The sequence below is a fragment of the Synchiropus splendidus genome, chromosome 11, assembly GCF_027744825.2.
Source record: "Synchiropus splendidus isolate RoL2022-P1 chromosome 11, RoL_Sspl_1.0, whole genome shotgun sequence".
Classification (NCBI taxonomy): Eukaryota; Metazoa; Chordata; class Actinopteri; order Syngnathiformes; family Callionymidae; genus Synchiropus; species Synchiropus splendidus.
Window position 1 is genome coordinate 21,970,589 of NC_071344.1, and position 16,394 is coordinate 21,986,982.

General features: G+C 42.0%; 1 long non-coding RNA gene and 1 pseudogene across 1 annotated transcript; both read right to left on the reverse strand.

Moving 5' to 3' along the window:
* Nucleotides 1-16,394, reverse strand: part of LOC128767069 (lamin-A-like) — a 43,286-nt pseudogene that overhangs the window by 17,105 nt on the left and 9,787 nt on the right.
* On the reverse strand, nt 5,666-7,805 carry LOC128767789 (uncharacterized). The gene is made up of 3 exons (XR_008416154.1): nt 7,724-7,805; nt 7,578-7,646; nt 5,666-5,851 (listed from the first exon to the last, which is right to left on the reverse strand). It is a non-coding gene; the product is annotated as an uncharacterized LOC128767789 (long non-coding RNA).

Here is a 16,394-nt window from a genome sequence, read left to right on the forward strand (position 1 = left end):
ACCCGATTGCTTTTTAAGAATCCTTCGTTTACGCTTCAAGCACGCTTTTTTATTAGCCAAGAGTCTGATGTTTTTCTTCTGTTTTTTCAGTTTTTTGAACTGAGCCTGCGACAATGGTACATTCCCCTTCAAAACATTCAGCTTGAGCTTGAATAAAGTCCCGGGAACTACGTGTCAAAATGTCTTTACGTTTCTTTGACGGAGCTTGGTATAGTTCCTTAAGTAAACCAGCGTTTCTTTTTATGCGCGCTGACATAACTCAAGCAGACGTTTTTGGTATGTACACAGTGTGACGCTGATGAGGTAGTATACCAGTCCTTAGTCTGTAGCGTTCTGGACAGGAGGGTGTTAGATCAACGATTAAGTACCAGTGAACGCCAGCTGTAGCATCTTCAAAGCTTTCTAGAAAGAAAGCTCTTTGAGACGGGTAAACCTGTTGAGCAAGAACTTTTATCTGCATTTTATCATGAGGATTCTTAAACAATACAAAGTAATTGCTGTTCAGACTAATAGTACGACTATATTTACCGCGATGAAATACGTTTTGCGTCAGCATTATAACACTCATATTTTTATGATGCCTGTACTGCGTAAAAATGCGAACAACCTCTGGGTTTTCAGAAGCTTCAAAAATAACGTCGTCAAGAATAATCAAATGTTTTCTATCAGAAGGAAATACATCTTCATTTTCAAAAGATTCAGGTAAACCTTCAATGAATTTGATATTTTTATTCATCTTTTGCAATTCACTGTACATAGGTTGAAAAGAAGTATAAATCCATACAATATTTACATTGACATCATCCATAACATGTTCACAATTTTCAAGTATACATTTTACAAAATGGGTCTTTCCCGACCCCGACGGTCCCACCACTAGACATGAAAATGGTGTTTTCAAACGCGGATCGAAATGAATTCCTTCCATAGTGACCCCTCATCCACTCAAAACTCAGAACCCGAAAGGTTTGGTTGTGCCGTCCGAAAACAAGCGCCTCTTATCGTACACGACCCGGAGTTTTTTCGTAACGGATCTGTTTTTTAAAGTGATGTTCTTTTTATCCCTGACAATGTTGCGTTGCTGGGTCTCAAGCACCCCATCAGGTGAATTCTGCAAATAGCCCTCTACAAGATCTCTGACGGAGTCAAAGTTTATCCGCTGACAAGATTCTTTTGTTTGCGTGATACCTTTAACTTTGATCACAACCTTCTTCTGTCCTTTGGTCCTATAAGCATACGTCTTAGGACCCGCCGAAACAAAGTTCTCGATGCTATCCCCATCGAGTTCATCAGTCAGATCACCGAGATAGTTACCTAATTTTAAAGGTGTCTCGCCGTCTTTCACCACATATATCAAGCTGTCTGTGTCAACGTAGAGAACATTCTCCTGCAATTTCTCCATGTAACTGTACAACTTCAGACGAGCATAAGCAGTGGTGAAAGCTCCGATAAAAACATTGCTGCTTTTACCAGGAGGGTAGAGACCCTTGTAACGCCACTGGATCACAACTTTTTTCTCATCCAACACGTTAAAGTAGCTGACCTCGTATTTCCCTGAAAACAAGAAACTGAAAAACTCATTGGGGTCTGACACTACAGAAACCTGAGACATGTTCTCCCTCTGGCAGAACTTGCCCCACGGGCTATTAAGACAAGCCTTAGCCACCTGTCTCTTTGCTGGGTTGTGACAAACCTTATCAGCACAAAGCAAAATCCCCTGATGGGCTTGATAATCCCGAATGTATTTGTCGCGGCTTTCCTGATCAATGGCCTCGGCAGGGTAACCAGAAGCGTCCTGCTTGCCCTTCAGGAATGTACGGATGTAACCTGCGAAAATACAATCGCTAGATCTATCAAAATGCCATACTTCGATAATCTTGGCCACCTTGTATCCCTTGTCCAGAGCCTTGTTGAACTCAACCGAGACCCAGACCCCCGTCAAAGCACGCTCGTCATCGCTATGCGTACAGTCACTGTCTTGAGCATTACGACTTGAACAGATACTGCATAACGTGAAGTGTAATTTACCCCCTGGTCCTCTATAGGGTAAAACAGGTACATATAAACCTCTAGGAGGATAGACAACCGCCTTGATCAGACCAAAGTACTGTCTGGGATCGCCAAAGTCCTTGTGGATTATGCGGGGGTGACCTAGGGGGTACGAACACGTGCTGTTTGACGTAAGGATACAGAGAGGTGACATCGGCGTAAAAAACTTTTTCACCAGGCTTTGTCGTGTAACGCAACTTTAAAGCACTGGTTCTACCTCCGTAGAGGGCATTACGAGGGTTGAGAGGCTCAGGGGTGTCAAAATCTAAGAGAAAATCTCTGAGATCATCACACGATTGTCGAAGAGAACGCCATTCGTGTTCCCAGATGGTAATAAGACGCACCTCGTGATTAGACTTTAACGTCTGCTCTCTCTCCATCATAGCAGAGTAGAATTCGCCATATGGTCTACCTCTTAATGGGCAGACGGCTTGAGGGTCAACACATGAAGGACAGCCGTGGAAGAAACAGCCGTAAAACTCCCAGACCTGCTTAACACCGTCAACTTCAGCATAACCGTCAACAAAACACTGGCCAAACACCATCTCCCCATGGTTCAAGGCATGATGTATGAAAATGCCCTGTCTGTGTGATTCCCATTGCAACCACTGGATGGAAGCATCTGAGAACCTCTTGTTACCGCTTGTTATATAATTGTTGGGACAGGGTATGGCTAATGTGTCTCGTTTTAAAAAGTTGGTCCTGAAAACAGACATACACGCAGAGGCGATTGTTACGGATGAGAGCGCATCAACACCTGTTTCTTTAAAAAACTCCTCTCTAAATATCATGCATCCTCTGGCCAGAATGTCAACATCGTTTTTGCAATAGTGAATAGCTTCACTCCTGAAATTGAAAGAATTCCTACACACAGATTCATACCAGCTGTAAAAATCTCTCTGTTCAGGGTCTGACATGTCCTCAACGCCATAGTCTGAGGGAGGAGGATAGGTCCCTATGTAATGCAGATGATCTTTTGAGCTAAACTTGTGTGGAAAAAAACCCTTGCATTGGTCGGTGAAACCGAGAGCTTTAGGCATGGAGCTGAGTCGCATGGTTAGGAATGAGAGAGAGTCGATGAATTTTAGCTTGTAGTGAGGATCCTCAAGACAAAGTATCTTACTACCAGTCATGATTATCCTCTTAGGTATTAACCCTTCATCAAGCATACCTCTCAAGACAATGACGCTGTCAAAACCCCTGGCGTTATGCGCAACAAAAACACAGCCTCTAAACCGGTTCTTTCTGAAATATAAAAGAAACGCTCTAACACAGTCGAGACCATAAAACACCCGTTCTTCACCTCTCTGCGTCTTTACACACACTAAAAAAGGGACATGTCTACCTTGGTCGTCTGTAAACGTTTCAAAATCATAAAAAACCAGATCAGGATGCTCAGTCTTCCTGGCGACGGTTTGAATGTAGCACTGATGGACCTCGTTAGTCGACGATAATTTTACACCGCAGATGTTACATTTAAGCACAACGCAGCAATGGTTGGGTTTACCCGGTTTTAACGGGATATACCGGCACCTTCCGCATTTTTCACATTTTTTGTATCTCTGGCAGAGACTCGAGCCGTTAGCGCCGATCTCTTTGTGTCTCGCAACGCAGGAAGGTGTTCTACAAGCCCTGCGACAGTCGTCACAAGTTACAGGGTCTGGGACCTCTGTAGGGCAAACAGGATCGTGACAAACGCTACAGTGACCTTTGCATATGTGTTTTGATTTATCTTCATACCCCTTATGACAGCTGACACAAAAGTAACGTGTTCCTAAAAAACCTTTTGGGTTCTTCACCCCATAATAGTGTCCCTGAAGTAGAAACAAGTATAAGGGCTCCGAACCATCAGCAAAACCGGTGGCATAATGCGCTAATGGCTGGTTTGCTGTCGTTTTATGAAACACAACAATTTTACGCCTCACTATCCGTTCAAACAGTGGTATATCTGCGAACGTGATAGGTGTTTGAGAATCTAAACCAGCTTTGTTTTGTAATTCCCTCCCCAACTCAACACAATCTTGATACGCACGGTTAGGATTAAGGAGACAAGAAAGGCTGATTGCGAAGCAAAGCTGCTCGGTTCCGTCACCACCAACTACACTTTTTTTACCAATAATTTCGGCATCCAGCGTCTTCTCGAGCTTGCGTTTAGCGCCTCCTCAAGGGTTATGTACAATTTGGACCGTTAATTCAATTCTCTTACCCATAGCGATGACTCTGTCAGATTGCACTGTGTTGCTAAGGAGGTCCTCAAAAGCAGGGTAGATATTCCCGCCGTCGCCTTCAACCACAACATTAACGTGTTCTTGAACATCTTCGCCTACCACTTCAAGCTGAACCACATCCTCTCGATCTGCCAGTCTCTGCGCTTCATCAGCCAACTCCCTGACCTGTTGCATCAAACCTCTGTAGAAAGTAGCTAAATCAGGAGTGTCCGGTACAACAGGTCGTGTTAGCACCCTTCTTATCCTATCGGTGTTAAAAGGCTCTATGACTTCGGATTCAATACCGGTACCTCCAACACAACATCCTTCCTGAACCGAATCACCGTCATCATCAACATTGTCATCGCTACAGTTAGAGTCAGACACATCTACCAGAGGGTCAAGAGCAGGTGTCCCTGAATCAGTCGTCTGCAGATTATCAACAAACCTTTCTAACCAATCCTCGTTGTCTAAAGAGGTATCGGCCCTACCCTCGCGGGATGATGCAGGAACCATATTTAAAATTCGGTTACCCTCTCTCTCACCGAAAAAAATTGACTCCATGTTTTCGTTTATACACGGATCATAGACCTGCACTACATCCTCCTCAGACATGTCGTCAAACAAGTCAGACAGAAACATACGTGTTGACGAGGCACTCTGGTCAATGAGGTGTGGTGTCGTGTGCTGGTTATAAAATAATAATTTAAAAAATTTAATAAACAAAACAACAGTCTCATAACACAAACCCCGTGGTGTAACAACAATCTCAAAACACAATCACCCGCGGTGTAACAGCGACCTCAAAACACAAACCCTGTGGTGTAACAACAATCTCAAAACACAATCACCCGCGGTGCAACAGCAACCTCAAACCCCAATCACCCAGCACTGCTTTTAAATAATGAGGCTCCAAATGGACCTTACTGTGGTTGAACTTCAGTCAGATCAGTCCACGACGTCTGTTACCACCAGATCCTTGACGTTTTAGGAGCCTCAGAACTTCAGACACCAGAGCTTTATTTGTGACGTCCTTAACGATGAGTTCTGTAACAACGGTAATAATATATAAGACATATGCACCCCAGCTGATTACTCATTGAAATAGTTGTTAATCTTACCTTCACGTAGATTTCTCACCAAACGACGGTATCTACGTGCTTGACGTGCTTGCCGGGCTAGACGACGACTCTGTATTTCACTCTGATGAAGACGTCGTTCAAGCGTACGTACTCTGCATTCAAGCTGTTGTTTTACAGCCGTTGCATCATAGAATGCTAATAGGGTCGGCGACGCTGGAGAGGGGGGTCTGTCTTGGGTAGCTGCGACAGAGCGCTCCGGGGCTGGGGGTAGAGGCGGGGTTTGGTCAGGGGGTGATGCGGCGCAAGTCGATGTTGGTATCCGGGGCGATGTCCGCGGCTTGTCTGTGGTTGCTGGCGGTGCTGATGGTGTCGGCGACGGTGGCTGTGGAGGTGCGGATAGCCCAGATGCCGACGTCGAGTCTTCAGCAGGGAACGGTCCGGATAGTAGATCCAGAGGTACTGAGGAAACCGGCGTCGATGTCTCCCACAAAGGCCAAGACCCAGAGGGGAGAGCTGAAACAGAATACCGACAACAATACAAATGTAAATACAATCTAGAAGCAAGACCTCGGATAGCAGTTAATATGATATTAATATAAACAGAGTAGTATGAAAATAACCCTAGTACAATATGAAAAAATACGACCTGCGGAAAAACAAAATTACGTAATCATATAACCGGTGTAGAGCCGTGTTTTTTTCTAGCGATGGCTATAATAAGACAACAACACTTGTAGCATCCATATCGATACTCATGGGCAGAACCATCATCACAACAGAAGCAAATAGTGAAGAGCAGTAAAAAAATAAAATAAAATAAAAAATTTAAAAAAATAAAAAAAAATAAATAAATAAATAATAATAATAAAATAAAATAATAAATAAATTAATAAATAAATGTAGGGATCTACTAAGGATCAACATTTAAAGCGTAAAAACAAATAGTAAATCACTAGTGTATACTGTCATTAAACCACATTACAATAAGTAAAATCCCGACCTCTAGTGGACGCCGTCATTAAACCACATTACAGTTAGTAAAATCACGACCTCTAGCGGCCGCCGTCGTTAAAGCACATTACAATTAGTAAAATCACGACCTCTAGCGGCCGCCGTCGTTAAACCACGTTACAGTTAGTAAAATCACGACCTCTAGTGGCCGCCGTCGTTAAAGCACATTACAGTTAGTAAAATCACGACCTCTAGTGGCCGCCGTCGTTAAAGCACATTACAATTAGTAAAATCACGACCTCTAGTGGCCGCCGTCGTTAAAGCACATTACAGTTAGTGAAATCACGACCTCTAGTGGCTGCCGTCTTTAAAGCACATTACAATTAGTAAAATCACGTCCTCTAGCGGCCGCCGTCGTTAAAGCACATTACAGTTAGTAAAATCCCGACCTCTAGTGGACGCCGTCGTTAAACCACATTACAGTTAGTAAAATCACGACCTCTAGTGGCCGCCGTCGTTAAACCACATTACAGTTAGTAAAATCACGACCTCTAGTGGCCGCCGTCGTTAAAGCACATTACAATTAGTAAAATCACGACCTCTAGCGGCCGCCGTCGTTAAACCACATTACAGTTAGTAAAATCACGACCTCTAGTGGACGCCGTCGTTAAAGCACATTACAGTTAGTAAAATCACGACCGCTAGTGGCCGCCGTCGTTAAAGCACATTACAATTAGTAAAATCACGACCTCTAACGGCCGCCGTCGTTAAAGCACATTGCAGTTAGTAAAATCACGACCTCTAGTGGCCGCCGTCGTTAAAGCACATTACAATTAGTAAAATCACGACCTCTAGCGGCCGCCGTCGTTAAACCACATTACAATTAGTAAAATCACGACCTCTAGTGGCCGCCGACGTTAAAGCACATTACAGTTAGTAAAATCACGAACTCTAGTGGCCGCCGTCGTTAAAGCACATTACAATTAGTAAAATCACGACCTCTAGTGGCCGCCGTCGTTAAAGCATAGTTGTAAAATCACAATGACGCTTAGCAGCAACAGTTACTCAAACACCTTAAGTAGTAAAATGACACCGTCTAAAAGCACATAGCCGGAACATAGACAAACCGCATTACAGATAAAACACACACACACGCACACACACACACGCACGCACGTACGCACACACACACACACACACACACACACACACAATAGCGAACATACAACCATTCAACTGATACTGAACGGTAGAGATGTGTTGAAAAAAATTGAGATTCGTATCTTACCAAACGTTGGTGTTGGTGTTGGTGTTGAAGCGACAGGTAGAAGGTGTGGCGTGCTCGTTGTCTTTGTATCTGTTTTCATGTGAAAAAATAAATAAATAAATACAGCAGTGAAACGTAAACTATCACTCCAAAATGTTTTTTCCCACCTCCTATCAGCTGAGGCGTCTGGTGAGTTAAAGAATCAACGAGCGGGTGCCCTACTCCTTCGACCTCTGACTGATCGTCGTTTTCATACGCACAGGCGTTGAATAAAACAAAAAACATAGGTAGTTAAATATAAAATACATCGACAGACTGTGGTTAAAATACTTTTTTTTTTATTGAACTGAATGTTTTGCTCTCACCGTTGAACAGTTGGAGCGACCCGTTCAATGAATGATCAGCATCCACAGGATCCGGATGACTTCCCGGTCGTGTCTGATTTCCGGGTGATCTTTTCATGCACACACACACACACACACACACACACACACACACACACACACACACACGCACACACACACATACGCATGTATATACACTTAATAAATACCGCAATTCTTTACCTAGTTATCGTAATTATGATTAGAATCGCTGTCTCCTTCTCACCAATGACTCGCGCCGGTCCTGTCTTCCGTGCCGAATCATACCGTCGCTTACGGCTCAGAGAGCGTTGGTTACTCCCCTTCGCTCGATTTCCTGTACTCGGCCCCGGACGAACTCGTCCTCGCTGTCGATTATTATAATACACGGCGTGTTCTGAGCCTCGGTGCCGCTGTCTTGAAGACTCGCTCTCGGATTCACAGCCGACAGATCCGCACGGGCATCTCCGTCTTCAAAAGTTACACGCATTAACCGCTCAAGCTCCTCAGCGCCAATCAGCGTCTCCGGGAAGTTATTCGTGGAGGTGATAATATCTGAAAAATAGAAGTGTGGCTGTTGTAACACATAATAGAGATATTAACAACGAATTATAAAATAATTCAATATTTTTACCAGTATCACTCTGCGTTAAATGAACGTCACACAGATGAGTGACGACGTCTGTCAATGAAAAGAGACATGGTACGTGATAAACATGGCGTAACGTTTTTATTATACTTATATATGTAAATGTAAATACATAGATACACATATATGTATATACTTATATGTATACTGTATAGATATAGATAGATGGATAGATAGACAGATAAATATTCACCTACGACGTGCAGAGGAAGAGGCATCCATGGGTAGTCTGGAGTCCTTTTGGAAAGGAGGATGAAGTTCTGGAAGGTCTGGTCAATAGCGAAGGTTACCCCGGAACTGATGTAAAATGTGGTCTGAATCGGGTCACCTAAATACTCCGTCCGTGTGGGTAGGTCCTCGGTGACGTCTTTGTTGATTTGGATCGGGTCACCCACTCTGCCATTGTCGCCAATTAAAGACAGATGCATAAATATTCTAAAGGTGTTTCCAGATGTGGTGGAGACAGCACAAGATCTGGAATTTGACCCATGACAACCTGGACCGTAAGAAGACCAGGATCAATGTCTGCTAGGTAGCTCAGAGGTATGAACCGCGGCGACGTAAAACAAATAATCAGATGGAGAACGGACATGGTGACAGAAGCAGGATGCCAAAAAAAGAATGGCTTGGGTCATCCGCTCTGCCATTGTCGCCAATTAAAGACAGATGTATAAATATTCTAAAGGTGTTTCCAGATGTGGTGGAGACGGCACAAGATCTGGAATTTGACCCATGACGACCTGGACCGTAAGAAGACCGGGATCAATCAGTGGAGACTGCACCTCCAAAATGAACTGAAATGTGTAATAAAAGGGGTCAGGGCCTGAGATAGCCTTTGTCACTCTACACCATCGGAGCTGAGGCAAAGCCAAGTGTAGTTGCAGGCCCAGAGCTCTGTTAGGGTAATTAGACGCCTCTGTCAGGGTGTAAATTCTTTTGGATTTTAAGTTGGGGTGTTTTTGGTTGTCATTCTCACGAGAAAACGAACACGTGGAAGGTACAGAAGTGTATTTCCTACAGCCTAAACAATGTTGTCTGAAGACAATGAGGTCCGCCTTCAGACTGTCTCTTTTGAAGATTCAACCGTCCAGGAAAGAACTCGCGTCTCCGCAGCAAATTAACTGGTTATCACAGACTCTAAAAATGCATCGTTTCAAACTCACACAGGGTGTAAAATTAAATAGACTGATTCAACAGAAACTCATATGAGTTGAATAGCTGTGTCATTTGAACTAATGCTGAAAACTAAAGTATTTCTTTCTTTTTTGTTTTATCCATGTTCACTCAACCTTATTTTCTGAAAACTAAAAGTATTTCTTTCTTTTGTTCTATTCTGAAAACTAAAAGTATTTCTCAAACAAGTACAAATTATCTGTTTAAACGCATTTTGAAAAAATGGTGCATGAGTTGGGAAGCTGTGTCGTTTGAACTATTAGTGAAGACTAAAAAGTGTTTTCTTTCTACTGTTTTATCTTTAAGAAATATTTCAAGAATGAAAAACTTCTTCATAAGATGTTAAATAACTTCTAAAATGTTTAAACCCGAAATAATATTGTAGCTACTAACGTGTTTTGATTATTTAGCCTACAATGCAGAAACAGTTCAAACATTGACTAATGCTGAAAACTAAAAGTATTTCTTTCTTTTTGTTTTACCCCTTTTTTTTTTACCCACACCCCTAAGGTAATCCTCCCGGTGTCTCATCACACACCCACCCTCCCGCTGACCCTGCCTGACCCTTGCGTCTGTGAGGATGTAGCTGACCCCCACCCCTGCATCACACAAGGGTGAAGCTACCCCTTGGACCTTCATTATTTTCCTTCCTGTCAAAAACAAGGGGGAGGGTTATTATTTTAATTTCCTGCTGATATAAAAATGGGGAGGGTAATTATTTTAATTTCTTTTTGATATAAAAAGGGGTGGGGTTTATTACTTCCGGAAGGGGAGGGTTTTATTACTTCCGGGGGCCATCAATCATACAGGTTTGACATATAGTGGTCTCCTTCATTTCTCTCACATGTAACAAACCATACTGGAAATCACTCCATATTTTAGGAGCATAGAGAAAAGAAGGAAAGTGAAGTTCATATTTTCATATACAGCATATTGCATGGCTAGCTCAAGTCTATGACACTACAGTAAACAGTCATTTGGAAGTAACTTTGCCACGTCAGAGATGACTTCACAACCAACCTACACATGGTTTAATCGGATTTATTTGGTCAGGAAGTCATGTTCATTTTGAGTAGTGATCAACATCAATTAAAGATGAACAGACTGCTCTAAAAGTTAAGATACTCACAGTGAGGATGAGTGATTTCAGGCATGTCAGCTCGGATTTCTCATGGCAAATTCTATACTGTACACTACCTTCAGGACTTTCAGACATATTTTAATGAAATTGTTTTCCTTTTAGTGTCTTAATACATTTAAAAAATAAATACTAAGCAATGAACATCAGGCTGTGTATCATCAAGAAATGTGCAGCAGAAGTGTACGTTTTCTTTTAAAGCACAGCTAAAATGCAAAGCAAAAAATATATATAAATCAGAAAATATCTAGAGTAAACAATGTAGTACTCATAGATTATGACCTGTGGTTAAAAACACCTGCCACTTGAGTGTGAAAGCAGGCTATGATCGTGTGCAAGTATACAACTCTGGAGGAAGAAACGACCTCTGATATCTCTCCGATCTGACAAAGGTGCTGATCAGTTATGTTATACAAACAGGAGAGCACAAACTATGACCTCTGACATTTCACAGCAGATCTTAAAACCAGCAGATCTAAAATCAGCATTCCTCTGCGAGAATAAAATAACAGTTTTGTTTAAGACCCTCTAGAGTTACTATTTACGAGCCAGCCACACACCCTAGAGTGATAAGTGCAGATTTGTGCAATACACTATAAAAACTACAAATTCTCAACATTCTTTGACGTAAAACACAAGATATGCCCACCACTGGGTAGCAACATCTTTCACCTAAAGTCATACAAATGTACCAAAAATGAATGAACATGAACATTGAATATAAGCTGCAACAACAGATCTTTTTGTTTAGATGGGTTGTACACACACTTGTTTGTCTCCAGATGATGGATTGCGGGACTAATGGTCCATGCTAATTCAGTTAATTCATGGAAAGTACTGATGGTCCTTTCAGCATCATGGAGACGATTTGGCACCTTTTTACAAAAGAGCACTGAAAGAAGTTACGGATCATACCTGCTACGTCAGACAAAAACTTGATTGATCCATTTAAATTTTGCTCAATTTTTCCAGTTAAAATTAACATTTTTGAAGGTAAAACTTATTGTCTGCGGTGACTCTGCCAGAGTGCTGACATGTGTGTGGTAAACAAATGAAGAGAATAATAACAGTAAGTCAAGCACATGGTCCACACATGTGTGGGTGTGTTTATGCATGTTTAAAGAGGAGTGCTCTTGCTTCAAATACATCAAGTGTTGGTTCCAATGACATCATCACATTCACCAAGAGCTGCCACCAGACGCTGATCCAGCCCTTCATCATGAGCGGGTCATCGAAGCTTCAGTGTAAATATCACTGCACTCTGTTTAGATAGTACCTGGGGAGAGGAGACAGGCTGGAGGATGGAGAGTGTGTCAGTGAGAGAAACCCTGTGTTTGGTCTTTGAAAAGTGCCTTTAAGTGAGCACGAGAGAAAGAGAAAACATGAGTGGCCTTAAGTAAGAAATAGTGTCAGGGACACTAGGGTGTCACAGGGTGTCAGTGTTTGTGGCAGAGACGGTGTGTGGTCGCCGTCCACGGACTGTGTTTGTTTTGGAGAGACAGTATTTGAAGAATTGAAGTCTGCATGTCACAATTAGAAGCAATATTGCAGAGGCTTCTGGTGTCAATATTGTGAAATAATTTGGGATCAAATGAGAAAATACAAACGAAAGGCTCTTATCCAAGCACAGATGAATCCATTTTAAAAGATTATAGTTTTGCAGTGATAGAGGTGACTGAAGTCAGTGCAGGGTGGTGAGCAAGAGCAGAATGAGTACGGAAAAGTTATGTCCAAAAGTTGGTGTAAATCACTTTCGATTTCAAATTGAAATCAAATAAATAAATACATGTATATTTCTTAGTTCCTTAACTTGCAGAAAGTTAAGAACTAAGAAGTTTCCATGAAATTAAAGACTGTTTTCGTTCAAGAAAATGATTCTATCAAATAACCTTGCCGATATTGCTTTAAAAAGACGGCCGGGTGAAGGTGTACCAGACATAACCGGGAGGAAGTGAGGAGGGCAGTAGAGCGTCGGAGAGATAGAGGGAGGAGGAATGTGCTGGCTGGGCTCCAAAACATAAAACGTAATTCATGCTCATTCACAAGTCATCACATCCACCTGAGCTGAGAGGGTCAAATATGACTGAACCGTAGCAGGTCACAGCCACGACAGGATTATTTTTCATGAAAAAATGTAATTTTATTTCTTGTTTTACTGTACATTTTAAGTGTATGCAAACTATATTAGAGGCTGAACATAAATTATAATTGATCTTTTATCACAGCATTAAAACTGTAGCACAATTCTTTAGGGACTGACAGTGACTCAGGCTGCAGAGGCACGGATGAGCTAAGTCGGGAAAGACGTCCTCTCATGACCTCAAAACTAACCATCAGGAATAGCAGCTACGTGATGAACATTACTATGAATAACTAATATTTAGGTAGAACCACGAGACTAGAGAAGTGGTTCCTTTGATAAAATGCTTGAACTAACTAGTTCTTTGGCTGTTAACATGCAGTTGGGAAAACTCTCCCACACGCAGGTACTAAAGAGCACATCTTGCAAAGCTCAGCTCCACTATCGCACGATCACTTAACATAACAGAAATAGCTGCGAGTAGCAGATCCCAATTATTCCAGATTTAACAGTGTGGATGTGTGACCTGCTGCTGAGAAAGTTTAATTATAATTTGCTCTAACGAGAAAACTCTCCGGTGCCCTGCCCCCTGCATCTGTTCCCAGAGAAACAGATTGTTCTAGCAGCTTTTCCCAAAACCTCCTCACAGCTGCACACAGCCACCATGAGTGCTCCACAAGTAGAAACCTGAGAGGGAAGCCGACGTTAGACAGAACTCCATGTGGAGTCAATGAGACAGAGACAAGTTTTGCATGTTCGGGCTGTAAAGAGGAGAAAGGATTTGTTGCTTGGAGGAGCACCAGGCGGTGGTTGTGGGACGGGTGTTGCTCTCACGCAACACCACAATAGGCTGGCAGCAGACATAGGAAACAAGGACCATCAAATCAAAAGCACAAAGAGGAAGAGTTGATGCTCTGTTCCGTTAAATGTTGCACTGGAGAGACGTAAAACATAAAATACACAACCTCTGAAACATCATTTTCAGAGAACAGGTTTATTTGAAATAAATCACAGCTGACAATATTTAGAGGAGAGAGTGCCATCTAGTGGACTAGGAAACATGGACGCTGTTTCATGACACCTCATCACTACTATTCATCCCAAAAAAAACAACTCCTTGTTCAGTACCATCACATTTTCTACCGAGGAACCTTGTCTTCAACAACGCCAGTGAGATGTCAACAGTAGGCAGGAAGGGAGGAGGTCAAAGCTTGTATGTTACTTGATAGTAGTACACAGTAGTACGTTGGTAAATGCTCAGGTGGAATATCAACAAGACTCTTCAAGATTCTGCAGCAGAACTCCAAACATCCCATCTGAGCTGGACGGGCCTCCAGAGCTGGAAATGACTTACATAACAAACCAGATGGAATGGAAATGGGAGATGGAGTGCACCAACTTTGCCCACTTCGCTAGAGGGAGAAGACTCAGCAGAGTCCCACCATCTTTAAGTGATTTTCCTCCCAAACACGAGCGAGTGAGTCACTCCGGCCGAAGGCTCGTGGAAACTCTATAAACTAACATAAAGACAGAGAGACCTGCCAAGCTCACTCTCCATTTTGAACCAAGTTTTGGAGCCCCCAAACCAAGTATGTTGTTATTTTCATAGCAATAAACAGCACAAGACAGCGCCATCTCACATATTTACAGGCTTTACACATCTGTTCCTCATTGTGAGACTTTGTAACAGGCTTGCAGAACAAATAGTCACCAGCCCTTCCTATTTAAAACACCTTCCAGTATGGCGGCCATTTTGTGACTTGATCGACATTTAAAATTTGAGTATGATGCAAGTACGTGAGACTCAATAGCTGCAGGAAAAATAGCACAAAAAAAAGAAAGTCTGTGTGGTAACAACCATAAAATATAATTTATATAATAATGTATATATATAATTACATTTATTTATAATTTTGTTTTTGTTTTTTATTATTGAAATAAATAAATCACAAAAAAACAGAAAAAAAAATCACAAATATAAAAAATGTCCAGGCCCAGACCCACAACCGCAATTCCAAAAAAGATCAGCTACATTTAAGACACACAACCAGAGTAACACCCTCCTTACTACCACACCACTCCCAAATGAAAAAGCATGCTGATAGAAGGAAGGAGTTTGTTTAGATTCCAATGATGAATCCAGTCATATTTACACATATTTAAGGGTTGAGATTGAAGTAACACCAATTGTTTTGTACATACTACTCGCACTTTTAGTAGACTGCTTCTCATTCGTCAAGTAAAGATCATTAAATGCGCTTGAATCCTCAGAAAGCCGGCGCTGATATCCTCTCCTTTTTAGGAAGAAAACTCCAGACAATAGTTTTATCTCGACACATCCAAACCGGCAGCATTCCAAGTTATCCATACTGCTCACTGGGAGTGGAATGCATTTAAAAACAGGTGGTGTGTTTACAGTCTCCGTGGCTACAAACTTCAGCAGTGAAACCAAGCAATGACGAATAGATCACACACAACTTCCCTTTTGAAATATTTAATGACCTTCATGAATTTGACTCAAAAATGACTCAAACCACAACCATAATTTCCTGTTTTCACCAGCGCGAGTGTGTCTGTAGTTTTTATATCACTGGATCTTTGTCAGAGTATTCATTTGTTTGGGGCGCACAGTTGTAGTCTGCAGCATTAAAGGTGGATTATGTCAACACATTGTTCACAGAGATGGACTGTCTGAGCCAACAAGTGCCACACCCAAACTCAGAGGTGTGGTTAAGTCACCTGTGGTGAATTCACCCATGAACCAGCAGTCTTTTGACTTTCAACTCATCCAGTCAACAGCCATTGACAATGTCCACACCGTTTACATTTGGGATGACGGCGCATGCTCAAATGATAGTTGGAGTGATGCCAAATCTCAGCTCTAAAGCAGATGGGGGTTTCTTAAAGTTATTTAACCTTTTGGTGATTTAGCAAGAATTAAAAACAAAAAAGAATTTGGATGTTGGTATTCTTTTCACTTTTGTAATTTTTTTGTAATGGAATGCTCTGGAACTCACAAGCACAGGGTTGTACCAGTCAAAACAACAAATAGAAGAGTGCAGATGAATAACACAAATAGATGTTAATCCTGTTCTGTGACTCAGGTTGTACTTTCACTTTGGTGATCGAGCAAGTATGAAACTCAATCACAAATGGGGCCCAAAAAAATTATGAGCCTTGCATGGGTGGTGATATTGAAAGGCCACTAACAATATGACTAAACATGACTAAATGTTTCAATTATATCACATGCTCGGGGGCTATTGGTTGGACAGGCTGGTTACAGTGGACTGCCATTTCATCTCATGGCACGTTTTCAGATTTTTATTCTTATGAAAAGGTTGGGGATTAACAAGCGATAGAGAACCGGTTCTTCCACTGATCATCACAGCTGGCAGGAGAGCTAGCTGGAGGCCAGCTTGGGCACAAGACCGTG